The 11,948-nt window shown below is 42.2% G+C and overlaps 1 pseudogene; it reads right to left on the reverse strand.

Annotated features, from left to right (window-relative positions):
- Positions 1-5,258: 5,258 nt before the first annotated feature.
- On the reverse strand, positions 5,259-6,300 carry LOC123925674 (annotated as a pseudogene).
- Between the last annotated feature and the right edge of the window lie 5,648 nt (positions 6,301-11,948).

Below are 11,948 nucleotides of genomic sequence, written 5' to 3' on the forward strand. Positions count from 1 at the left end.
CCGATGGTTGTCAGAGGAGAGGTGAGGGGATGGCTGAAATAGATGATGGAGATTAAGGAGTGTACATGTGATGAGCACTGAGTAATGTATGGAATTGTTGAATCACTATATTGTACGCCTGGAATTAATATAACACTGTATGTTAACCAAACTGGAATTTAAAAAAAAAAAAACTTTGAAAAGGTGTAAAAAAAAATAGTCTATTTATAAAAATTATTATATAATAAAATTTGTTTTGTGTGTCTAAAATGTTTTTCTTCTATTCAGTCCTGTATTTAAAACATAATTGCCGGGCGCCTGGGTGGCTCAGTGGGTTAAGCCGCTGCCTTCAACTCAGGTCATGATCTCAGGGTCTTGGGATCAAGTCCCGCATCGGGCTCTCTGCTCAGCAGCGAGCCTGCTTCCCTCTCTCTCTCTCTGCCTGCCTCTCTGTCTACTTGTGATCTCTCTCTCTCAAGTAAATAAATAAAATCTTTAAAAAAAAAAACAAACATAATTGCCAAGACCACATATATTTATGCCGCATTAGATGCTTCTCAGTTCAATAAAAATAAAATTTGATGATATTTAAGGCAGAATGGGGCGCCTGGGGGGCTTAGTTGGTTGGGTGACCAACTCTGAATTTCTGCTCAGGTCATGATCTCAGGGTCCTGAGGTCCAGGCCCAGGTCAGTCTTCATGCCTGAAACAGAATCTGCTTGAGATTCTCTCCCTCTGTCTCTCCCTCTCCCTCTGCCCCTCCCCCTGCTCGGCTCATATGCATGGAAACAGGCATGTGTGCTCTCTCCCTCCTCCTGTCTCCCTCTCTCTCTCACAAATAAATAAATAAAATCTTTTTAAAAAATATTTAAGACAGATTCTTTTCTTCTTCCAGGCTTGTTTCATTCAAATGTGTTTCTCCTCTCATTCCTGCAGGCATTTTTAATTCCTTTTTCCTATGCTTGTGTAGAAATATACAAACACTTACACACATATGGAGATCTTTTCCACAAATGATTGTACTATAAATATTAACTATCTAATTTGCTGTTTTTACATAATAATTCATCATGAACATCCCTCAAGTTCAATAGACTTCCTTTTAAATCATTCTTTCTAATGGTTATATAACAATTTATTATTTGGACATACTACACTTTATTTAGCCATCTGGCTACTGATAGACATTCCATTTGTTCTCAGTTCTTTGCTTCTAAAAACAATGTTATACATAAATTATACATAAATCTCTACATACTGGTACTTTCATTTCTCTAGGATGGAGTCACATACAGAAATGGCTGAGTCAAAAGGAAGGTATGCGTCCAATTATAGACATATGTGGTGATCAGTAATGGAAACTAACAGAGGTTTAAACAAACAAGGGTTTGTTTTTCTCACATAACAAACGTCTGGAGGCAAGTAATAATGCATATTGGTTAAAGAACCCAAGCCCTCGTATGTTTTTCTGTTCTGCTATCCTGTTTTTTTTATTAAAGATTTTATTTATTTATTTGACAGAGAGATCACAAATAGGCAGAGATGCAGGTAGAGAGAGAGGAGGAAGCAGGCTCCCTGCTGAGTAGAGAGCCCAACAAGGGGCTCGATCCCAAGACCCCAGGATCATGACCCGAGCTGAAGACAGAGGCTTAACCCACTGAACCCAGGTGCCCCTCTGTTCTGCTATCCTAACCGTCTTAGCATTTTGTTCTCACATTTGCTTCCTCGTGGTTACAAAATGGCTGCCAAACTCCAGGCATCAGGCATGTTTATATTCAAGATAAAGGGGGAAGGTAGCAACACTCACATTTGTATTTTATATAAGTAAAGCAAACCAGAAGCCTTCCCAGAGATTTGTCAGCAGTCTTTCCTTTACATTTTCTTGACCAGAAGTGGGTTACATGACTACCGCTAGACTGGGAAATTAAGTAACTGGAAAAAAAACCAAAAAACAAAAACAGTATTGTCCTGATGGTTTAAACCAATTACAATTTATCACCTTGCTTCCATTAACAAAATTATGATTCTATTGGAAAGGAAGAAAAAAGCTGTGGCTATTGGGCAGGCAACTAACAGTGTCTACCATAGTGTATAATTTATTTTAATAAATATTGCCAGGACAGTTTCCAAATAAATTATAATAATTCACACTTCTTTCACAGTGAGTGTTCCTTTTCTGCATCCTTGTCAACCCCATATATGAAAACTTTTTGCACTTTTACTGGTCTGATATATGAAAAAGTATATCAGTGATGTTTTAATTTACATTTTCCTGACAATAAGATTGAGCATCTTGTCATATGATAATTGGTCATTTGGATTTCCTCTCCTCTGAATTATTGTTCAAATTTTTAATTATTTTAAATTGGCTTTTCTTGGGGCACCTGGGTGGCTCAGTGGGTTAAGCGTCTGCCTTCAGTTCAGGTCATGATCTCAGGGTCCTGGGATCGAGCCCCTTATCGGGCTCTCTGCTCAGCGGGGAGCCTGCTTCCCCCTCTCTCTCCGTCCGCCTCTCTGCCTACTTGTGATCTCTGTCTGTCTAATAAATAAATAAAATCTTTTAAAAAAAATTGGCTTTTCTTTTCCTTATAACCTGTACAATTTTTTTGTGTGATCTTAACTATTTTTCTGTCATTTGTGTTACAAATACTTTCCCAAAATATTTATTGTCTTAAATTTATTTATGGTGTCTTCTGCCATGTTTAAAAAACTGTTATATATGTAGTCTATTTTGTCTACTTTTTTCTTAATTGGTTCTGGATTTCCTGTCTTTTTAAAAAATATTTCCAAACTTTAATATTTCCAAAACTCAGCTTTTCTTATGAAGTACTCTAAAATAGATGTACTTGTCTCTGTTAACATTTTGCATGCTCACAAAAAGTCTGGTGTCCTACTATGGACTCTGAAAAACAACCTGAGGGTTTTGAAGGGTCAGGGGTGGGAGGTTGGGGGAACAGGTGGTGGGTAATAGGGAGGGCACGTTTTGCATGGAGCACTGGGTATTGTGCAAAAACAATGAATACTGTTATGCTGAAAAAAATAAATAAAATTGGGGAAAAAAAAGAAAAAAAAAAAAGTCTGGTGTCCTAAATAGGCACAATGAACAAATACAATATTGATTTTTAGCACTTAGATATGTCAATTATTACCAAAATAGTTTAACACGCAACCCCTTAGTTTTATCAAAATTAATTTTCCCTAAAATCACTGTCAATGTCATCAATATTTAACCATATTATTCTCTTTTTGTATTTTATAATTAAAGAGAGAGAAAGAAGGAGGGAGAGAAACTACTGTCATACTAACTCAAGTAAAAAGCTTTAGACTGATCTGAGAAAGTGACCCCCCCATTCCCCATGGGGACATATAAGTCAGTAAGCAATTAGTATACTTATGCTTATTATTAACAGGCTATTCAGGTATAGAACAAACACAAAACCAGTATTACTTGCATCTCAATATGAAACACATACAGAGGATAAAATAGAATGCATAGAAGAGAGAGTTATAATAAAAGTTTTGTTCTAATAAAAGTTCCTATTTAAATAAGATGTGTATTTTCTTGTAAAAATTTTTTTAACTTTATGGAAATTCAGGATTATTTTTGTTTGGTATTTTAGTGCATTATTTCATTAAATGTGGGCTTTGAACACACGCAAAAAGATTAAGGGTCCCCAGGTACAGACAGTCCTTGCCTTGTACAGTAATGTCGGTCCATAAAAATGGTCATTCAAAGTAATCGTAATAATTGATGGAGAAAATTATTGTTCTGTGACCTTTAAAATCTGTCAAAATATTAAAAACTCTTACTGTCGGTTATAAATGTAAAATAAAATGAAAAATTGTAAAAAGCATTAGTACACTAATTTAAAGCATTAGAAACATGGAGAATTTGTGTTATTTCACTGCAAACAACTAATTAAGAGTAGTTGGAACAGTATTTGCCTTTTCTGTTACTTTATGACACTGAGTAAGCATCTTTTCTATACAACTGCAAATTGTCATACTCTTTTTATGTTTGTACCCGCTTCTGCCGTTTTATCAGCTGCGCTTTCAATATTGTAAAATCACTCTGCAATTTCCTTTACCATGAATTTTTTTACCATCACTTCCTTTGGGCCATGTTCATCCTTTTCATCACACCCATTTCCCCATTTACGTTAGGGGTGCCTTCAGGAGGTTCCTCTAGCGGCATGTTTCGTCTCTAGAACAGCAGCAATGTCGACCTTCCCACCACTGATTACTTCTACAACTCCACTTACGTTCAAGTCTCATTTCAAGTATTAATATTTTTCATTTCTTCTCTACACTTTCATCTTTGTTGGCCAGTTCTTTGGGGGGATCCATTTTTGTAGAATGTCACATGCGTGAGACGGAGACAACACACCCATGCTTTGCGGTCTGTGAATGAGCTGAGTGATGGGTGTGCGGTGACGAATCATTAGCAGAATTTGAGAGAAGTACCGTGATTGGTCACTGATCGCGAAGCACATCTGTTATGTAGTGATCTGTGGACCCAACATCTAGCAGGGGTGTTTGTAGTTCGGGTAGCGACTCGCAGTATATACCATGGTAACTGACACTTGAACTGTGCTGGACGGAGGACCGCCTTTACCTACTTGTTGATATTGACAGACAGGCTTAAACCTGACTGCTGAATAATAGCCCATTGAAAGTTACATCAAGTAGCAAATCTTAAAGCACTTAAATGCAACATTAGTACACACTGAGTGCATGCTGAGATGGTTTTCAAATTTTCATTATTCGGCAGTCAGCTTTAAAATGTACCTTAGGGGTGCCTGGGTGGCTCAGTGGGTTAAACCGCTGCCTTCGGCTCAGGTCATGATCTCGGGGTCTTGGGATCGAGTCCCGAGTCGGGCTCTCTGCTCAGCAGGGAGCCTGCTTCCCTCTCTCTCTGCCTGCCTCTCTGTCTACTTGTGGTCTCTCTCTGTCAAATAAATAAATAAAATATTAAAAATAAAAATAAAATGTACCTTAGGATGACAGTTTTAGAAATACAGAAGGGACCTTTGGGGGCACCTGGGTGACTCTGTCGGTTGGGCATCGGACTCTTGGTTTCAGCTCAGGTCGTGATCTTGAGGTGGTGGGATGGAGCCCAGCATTGGGCTTGTAACAGTGGGGAGTCTGCATGAAATTTTCTCCCTCTCCCTCTGCCCCTCTCCTTGCTATCTCTCTCTCTCTCTCAAATAAATAAATAAAATCTTTTTAAAAAGAAATAGAGAAGCTATCTTTAAAGATCCCATAATTTGATACCAGAAATTATCCAACATTATGGATGATTTCTCCTCCTTCAGTTTCACTTTGCTCCTGTGGTCGCTTGAGGTCTCAGCAGCACTGAGAACCCAATTTGGGTGGAAGCCCAGGCAGGACAACCATAGAAACATCCTGAATAGTCTTCATTGAGGCAGTCTCCGAGTCCATTCCACTGAAAATGAGGAGACCCTGGTGATCACAGGCCTTGCTCTTCTCTGGTGTCACTTACCAGTCAGAACCAGTTGTTGCCTTTTTTTAGTGAGCCTACTTTTTTTCTCTTTTTCCAGCTTCTGGAGCAAATTCGGTTTGCTTTCGTGGGTTTGAAAATCGTAATGACCACAAACCTTTAGTTAGCACTTCTTTCAGCTGAATCAGGTTTTCTTCTCTGCTATTCTTAGAATCAACATCCATACTGTCATTGATTATCTGTGTACAAGTTGGACAAACTTTCCAGCCAAGTACAAGCTGTCTTCCAAATTTTGCACTCAGAAAAGGGGCACCATTTAAGTCAATTACACGCAAAATTTGTTGGCTGTTCTTTTGTGTATGTTGAATGAGTCACAAAGACGACTTCTGCAAATCCTCACATCTGCCAGCGTACTGGGTTTCCCGTCTTGCTCAGGAAAGTCTTCCTTTTCTCCTTTAAGCTTAGAGCCTGAAAACGTATTATAAGACAGTGATAAATAAAGCAATATAAGCAATGTAAGTTAAACATTTGCTCTATTTTGCAGTTAATTCCTATGAACATGCTTTCATGGTCAGGTAACTAGGCATGTGATTAAGTCCGGGTCCCACCACTCTGGACTTTGGGCAGATTACTCAGCTTCCCTGGGTCTCAGTTTCCTCATTATTAGATTTAATACCCAATGCAGGTATTATAACTGGAAACTTGTACCTCTTAATCCCCTTCACCTATTTTTGCACAAATTTCCAGTCATAAGTAAGTGACAGAGATGAAAAGTAGAGCATAGGGGATATAATTAATAATATTGTAACAATGGCGTAAGGAGACAGGTGGTAGCTATGCTTACCTTGCTGAGGATTGCATAAGCCACAGAATGCTCCAGTCACTGTGTGTGCTCCGGAAACTAATTTAACATTTTATGTCAACATACTTCAATAATAGTGCTCGCTTCGGCAGCACATATACAACATACTTCAATAATAAATTTTTTAACTTAAAAATTTTTAATTAAAAATCTCAGAACAATTTTTTAAGATGTATCTATTTGAGAGAGAGAAAGAGGGAAAACATGGTGGGGGGCGTGGGGAGGGATGGAAAGAGGGAGAGAGAGGAGGAGAGAAGCAGACTCCCTGCTGAGCACAGAGCCCGATGCAGGGCTCGATCTCATACCCTGAGATTATGACCTGAGCCAAAATCAAGAGTCAGACACTTAACCTTCTGGTGCCACCCAGGCACCCCAGAACAATTTTTTTTCAAGAGAGTATTCATTGTACCTAACTCAGGAAGGTTTTGTGAGGCTTAAATGTATAAGTTAATGCATAAAAGCTCTTAGCCTGAAGACCAGCGTATAGCAAATACTCAATAAATAGCTATTGTATCAATTATTATTAGCAATACAAACAGACTACATTCCACGTGTTTGCTTTGCTGGTTTCACCCTCATTGATCCCTGGGAATCGTGCTACATACACACAAAGCAAAATCTCACTCAACACAGGTGTGGTGTGAATGCTCTCCGAGACCAGTTCCCACTACCATGTCACGTGTCTGCTCAGGGAACACAGTAGAGAGGAGGGGAGCCAAGTGTTCACAGGGGAGCTGGGCCAACCAGGTTTCATCATGCCAGCTGCCTGGGAAATGGATTCAGACGTGTGCCCCGTGCCTCAACAGTCATTGCACAAGACACTGGGAACACACCCTCAGGGAGACACACATAGTCACAAAGCAAGTATAGTGTGTCTGCCGGGACCCACCACCCCTAAACCAGAGGGCAGTGAGAGGTGACAGACACAAAGATGACACTCAGAGGGCATGTGACAACCTCATTCCTGAGGGACTCTGACAGGCCCTCTTCCCTCAGCCCCCTCCCCTTCAGCGGGCCCCAGGGACACCTGCCCCAGGGGGGACAGCTGGGGGGTGACGCGCCTCTCAGCTCTGACTAACTGTCAGAAATTGCTGCTCAGCCAGCACTTGGAATCGTCCTTCCAGGACTGGACATGGATTTGCCTGTAGCCTTTCTTCTGCTCCAAGCTCTGCCATCTGAGAGTGCTGTTAGCAAGAGGCAAATGTAGAAGCTTCTCGCCCACTCTTAGACCCCCCCTTGAGGAACCCAGGAACACGTGTGGCTTATACCTACATAGTTTAAGTCATTAACCGTCCCTAAAGGGATTCACACTCGGGGCATGATTTAAATTTGATTTTAGTTCCACTTAAAGATCTGCGATGACTGCCTCGGCCTTGCTCCCCTCCCTGCCTAGACTTCTCTCTCTGCCAGTTTGTAGCCCTCCCTACATGCCCACCACTGCCCAAGCACGGCATGCAGACCTTCTACCACTGTAGACTGCAGGTGACATTTCATTGAGCGAATGGAGCAACCAGCCAAGACTCGGGAATGAGTTTTATTCTGACAGGATTTGACTGTGTAAAGTTACATGAGCCATTGCCCCCACGCTGCACTGAGATATCGCCGTTCAAAAGTAAGTTCGCAGGGGCGCCTGGGTGGCTCAGTGGGTTAAAGCCTCTGCCTTCGGCTCAGGTCATGATCCCAGGGTCCTGGGATCAAGCCCTGCATTGGGCTCTCTGCTCAGCAGGGAGCCTGCTTCCCTCTCTCTCTCTGCCTGCCTCTCTGCCTACTTGTGTTCTGAATTTGTCAAATAAATAAATAAAATCTTTTTAAAATAAAAAAAAACGTAAGTTTGCAGAGAGAATGTAATGATAAAGGGGAAATGATCATAATCTAACATCAGGAAAGATGACTATACGATGAGGGGAAAAGACCATAAGGAAAGACGCTTAAAATTAGTGCTTTTTCTGTAGTTCAGTTTATGCCTAGATATTTTATTGGTTTTGATGCAACAATTGTAAATGGGATTTTGTTTTGTGTTTTAGAGAGAGAGAAAGAATGCATACGTTGAGGTGGGGAGCTAGGGGCAGAGGGAGAGAGAGAATCTCAGGCAGACTCTGCACTGAATACAGAGCCGAACGCGGGGCTTGAGCCTATGACCCTGAGAGCACGACCTGAGCCAAAATCAAGAGTCCAACACGCCTTTTTTCTTGATTCATTTTTTTAATATTTTATGCATTTATTTGAGAGCAAGAGAGAGAGAATGGGAGAGAGCACAAGCAGGGGCAGCAGCAGAGGGAAAGGGAGATGCAGGCTCCTGGCTAAGCAAAGAGCCCGATGCGGGTTTCGATCCCAGGTCTCTGGTACCATGATCTGAGCTGAAGGCAGGCACTTAAACTGAGCCACCCAGGCACCGCCGGGTTTTCTTAATTTCACTCACTTTCTTAATTTTACATAGCAGGATTATGACTCTCATTTTCTTCTTTATGCTTTTCAGCATTTTCTGTAGTGTTCTTTTTTATCTCATTTGCCCATTTCTCACCTAGATCAGAATCCAGCTTCTGTCCCTCAAAAGCCCCTGCTCCTGACTCCATCTCCCTGAATCTTCACCCCACCCCGCCCTCACTCCTAACCCCAAATGTCTCTATCTCCCGACTCTGCTTCCTGCTATGTGTTCCTATATGGCACACAGGCAGGAAACAATGGGATTTTTTTTTTAATCATGTTCCCATCTTCTCTTGAGAAATCAGAAGACCTATCAGACTGCTCCAGGATTCCCATGTGGCAACGACCCCGGGGTGCCACCTACTGTCATTCCGTTTCCAGTTCACGTTCCTAGTATAGCCTCTTGTCCCTACAATCGGAAGCTGAGCATTAGGTGGTTTATTTTTCAATAGAACCGGTTTTCTTTTTGCATTCCCATAAGAAAAAAGAGCAGTCAACCAAGAGGTCCATCTGCTTCGGGGGGGGGGGATTCTAGAGAGCACCCTTCTTCGTTAAATGAAGGCTATTCCTACATGTTTATTATGCAAACATGGGTCTGTTTCATTCATTTATAGCACCTTCCTGACCTCTGACCTACGTGATGGTCAAGATGCCTTCCCCCAGCTTGGGTGTTCATGATTTCTGGACGTGCTGGCACCCTCTGGCTCAAGAATGAAAGAGAAGCTCCCTGACCCATGCACCAGCTCCCTGACCCTCATCTTCTCCCTCCAGCCAGTCTGCAGGCTCGACCTTGGAGAAATCAGAGAAACAAATGGCACCTCTTGTGACCCCATTGCAGCAAGCCAGGAAGGAGCCATCCCCCCTGCCCTGGGCTACATCCCACCTGCACCGTATTTTGGGCTCCTAATAACTGAAGACCCAACTACAAGTGACCTAAATGAAGTCAGAAACAACCTCGCTGGGCATAGAGGTGAACAAATCACACCACCACAACAAGAAGGAATGGGGACTGACGGGTAGGTGGATGACTCATGGAATTTTCCACATTACCTGCGCACATTCCAAGGCCCACCTCAAGTTCATCTGCCTGTGAAACCCCACCCCGGAAAGTCCCCCAACTCCTTTGAACCAAGATGGTTGAGAGCCTGGATGTCTTCTTTGTAACTAATAACTCACAGCCTTGTGGCATTTCTTGAATGTGTTCGGCACAGAGACAAGTCAATTCTCACAGAACACCATATGAATGAATGAATGAATGAATGAATGAATGATTAAATGGATGGGAGGGAGATGGGACTGGAGGAAGCTGGACTGATGCATTCACTCAGAAAAGGAAGAAAGGCCTTAGACTAAACCAGGGATAATAAAGATGAAGAAGAAGATCACAGATCTTAGAGATTTGATAGGATCTAGCCACTGAGGGAACTTGGGGGTGAGGAGTTGGAAGAAGCCAACAGGGCCTGGGTTTTCTACTTGGACTCGAAGTCTGTTCGTAGGAGAGGGAAGTCGGGGGCCCCCACAGCCTTGACAGCACCTTCCTCTTACTGCATTGTTCACTCCTGCTTTGGGGACAAGAGGATGCTCTCTCAGGAATAAGAGCCCAATAATGAGATCAGAGTCAAGATTGTGGCAGTGAACAGAAACAGAGGACACACACAAGAAGGGCTGATGTTTGGGTTATAACATCACTGGAAACTCCCTGAATGCAAACCACTTGCTCAGGTCCTGTGGAGAGAGGGGACCTCTCAGCTGCTGGGCTGGGCGGCTGTCATATTAACTCTGCTGCCAGAGTCAACATCCAGGCAAAGGACACAGCTCCATAAATGAGCCCTGAAAAGTACGGAGGCCACAGGCCGCTGGCAAGGATGGAGAAACAGTTCCGAACAGTGCAGTACAAAGAGCCCCAAACTTTTCATTAAATGAAATCAGGCTGACCTGACCACTGTATTTTATATTTCTCTAGCTTAAAAAAGAAAGAGAGAGAGAGAGAACCAGAGGTACTGGGAAGATCACACCCCACAATTTGAAGTGTAGGGGAGAACAGCATCAAAATCATCTCCCATTGAGTTGAAATGTCTCTGAGAATAGGAATGGAGACAAGGACTGGCCCTTACGATGAGAAAGAACTTCCTTAAACTGAAGAAAGCCCACCTGTGGAAATTCAGGTTGGCCCACGTTCTGGCAGAAAGGGTACAGGTTACACATCAGCCACTCTTCTCAGAGACTCACCGCTCAGAAATTTAAGGCTTGTCTCCCTCTCACTGCCCCTTCAGGCGTCTTCTCTGGCCTAAACAATCTCTCTTCATTTTGTTCTTCTAAACTCACTCGTCTAATCAGGTTTGCTCATTTCTGTGGCTTGTTTCCTGTTTCTCTTTTTTTTAACTGAATTTTATTTTTATTGAAGTACAAGTAACATCCAGTGGTGGATTCATTTCAGGTGTACATGATTCAACAGTTCCGTGTGTTTGTTAGGACTCACCACAGTAAGGATAGTCCCCGTGTGTCACCAAACAGCATGGGGTTCCCTATGCTGGACTTTTCATCGCTGTGACTTCTTTATTATGTAACTGGAATTTTGTGCCTCTTAATCCCTTTTATCTATTTCACCCTCCTCCCCATCCCCAGCTCCCCTCTGACAACCACCAGTTCCCTTTAAGAGTCGGTTTTTGGGTTTTTTTTTTTAAGATTTTATTTATTTATTTGACAGAGAGAGACCACAAGTAGGCAGAGAGGCAGGCAGAGAGAGAGAGGAAGGGAAGCAGGCTCCCCGCCGAGCAGAGAGCCCGATACAGGGCTTGATCCCAGGACCCTGAGATCATGACCTGAGCCAAAGGCAGAGGTTTAACCCACTGAGCCACCCAGGTGCCCCTAAGAGTCGGTTTTTTTGTTTGTCTCTTTTTTTCCTTGTTTGTTTGGTTTCTTAAATTCCATGTGTGAGTGAAATCGTATGGTATTTGTCTTTCTCTGATTTATTCACTTAACATTATACGTTCTAGATCCATCCATGATGTCACAAACAGCAATATCTCATTATTTTTTTGGCTGAGTAATATTCCTCTGGGTGTGTGTGTGTGTGTGTGTGTGTGTGTGTGTGTGTGTACGTACGTATACCACTTCTTCTTTATCCATTCATCTCTGATGGATGCGAGTTGCTTCCATCTCTTGGCTGTTGTAAATAATGCTGCAATGAGCATGGGGATGCAGATATCCTTTCAAATTAGTG

The sequence above is a fragment of the Meles meles genome, chromosome 15 (genome assembly GCF_922984935.1).
Source record: "Meles meles chromosome 15, mMelMel3.1 paternal haplotype, whole genome shotgun sequence".
NCBI lineage: Eukaryota > Metazoa > Chordata > Mammalia > Carnivora > Mustelidae > Meles > Meles meles.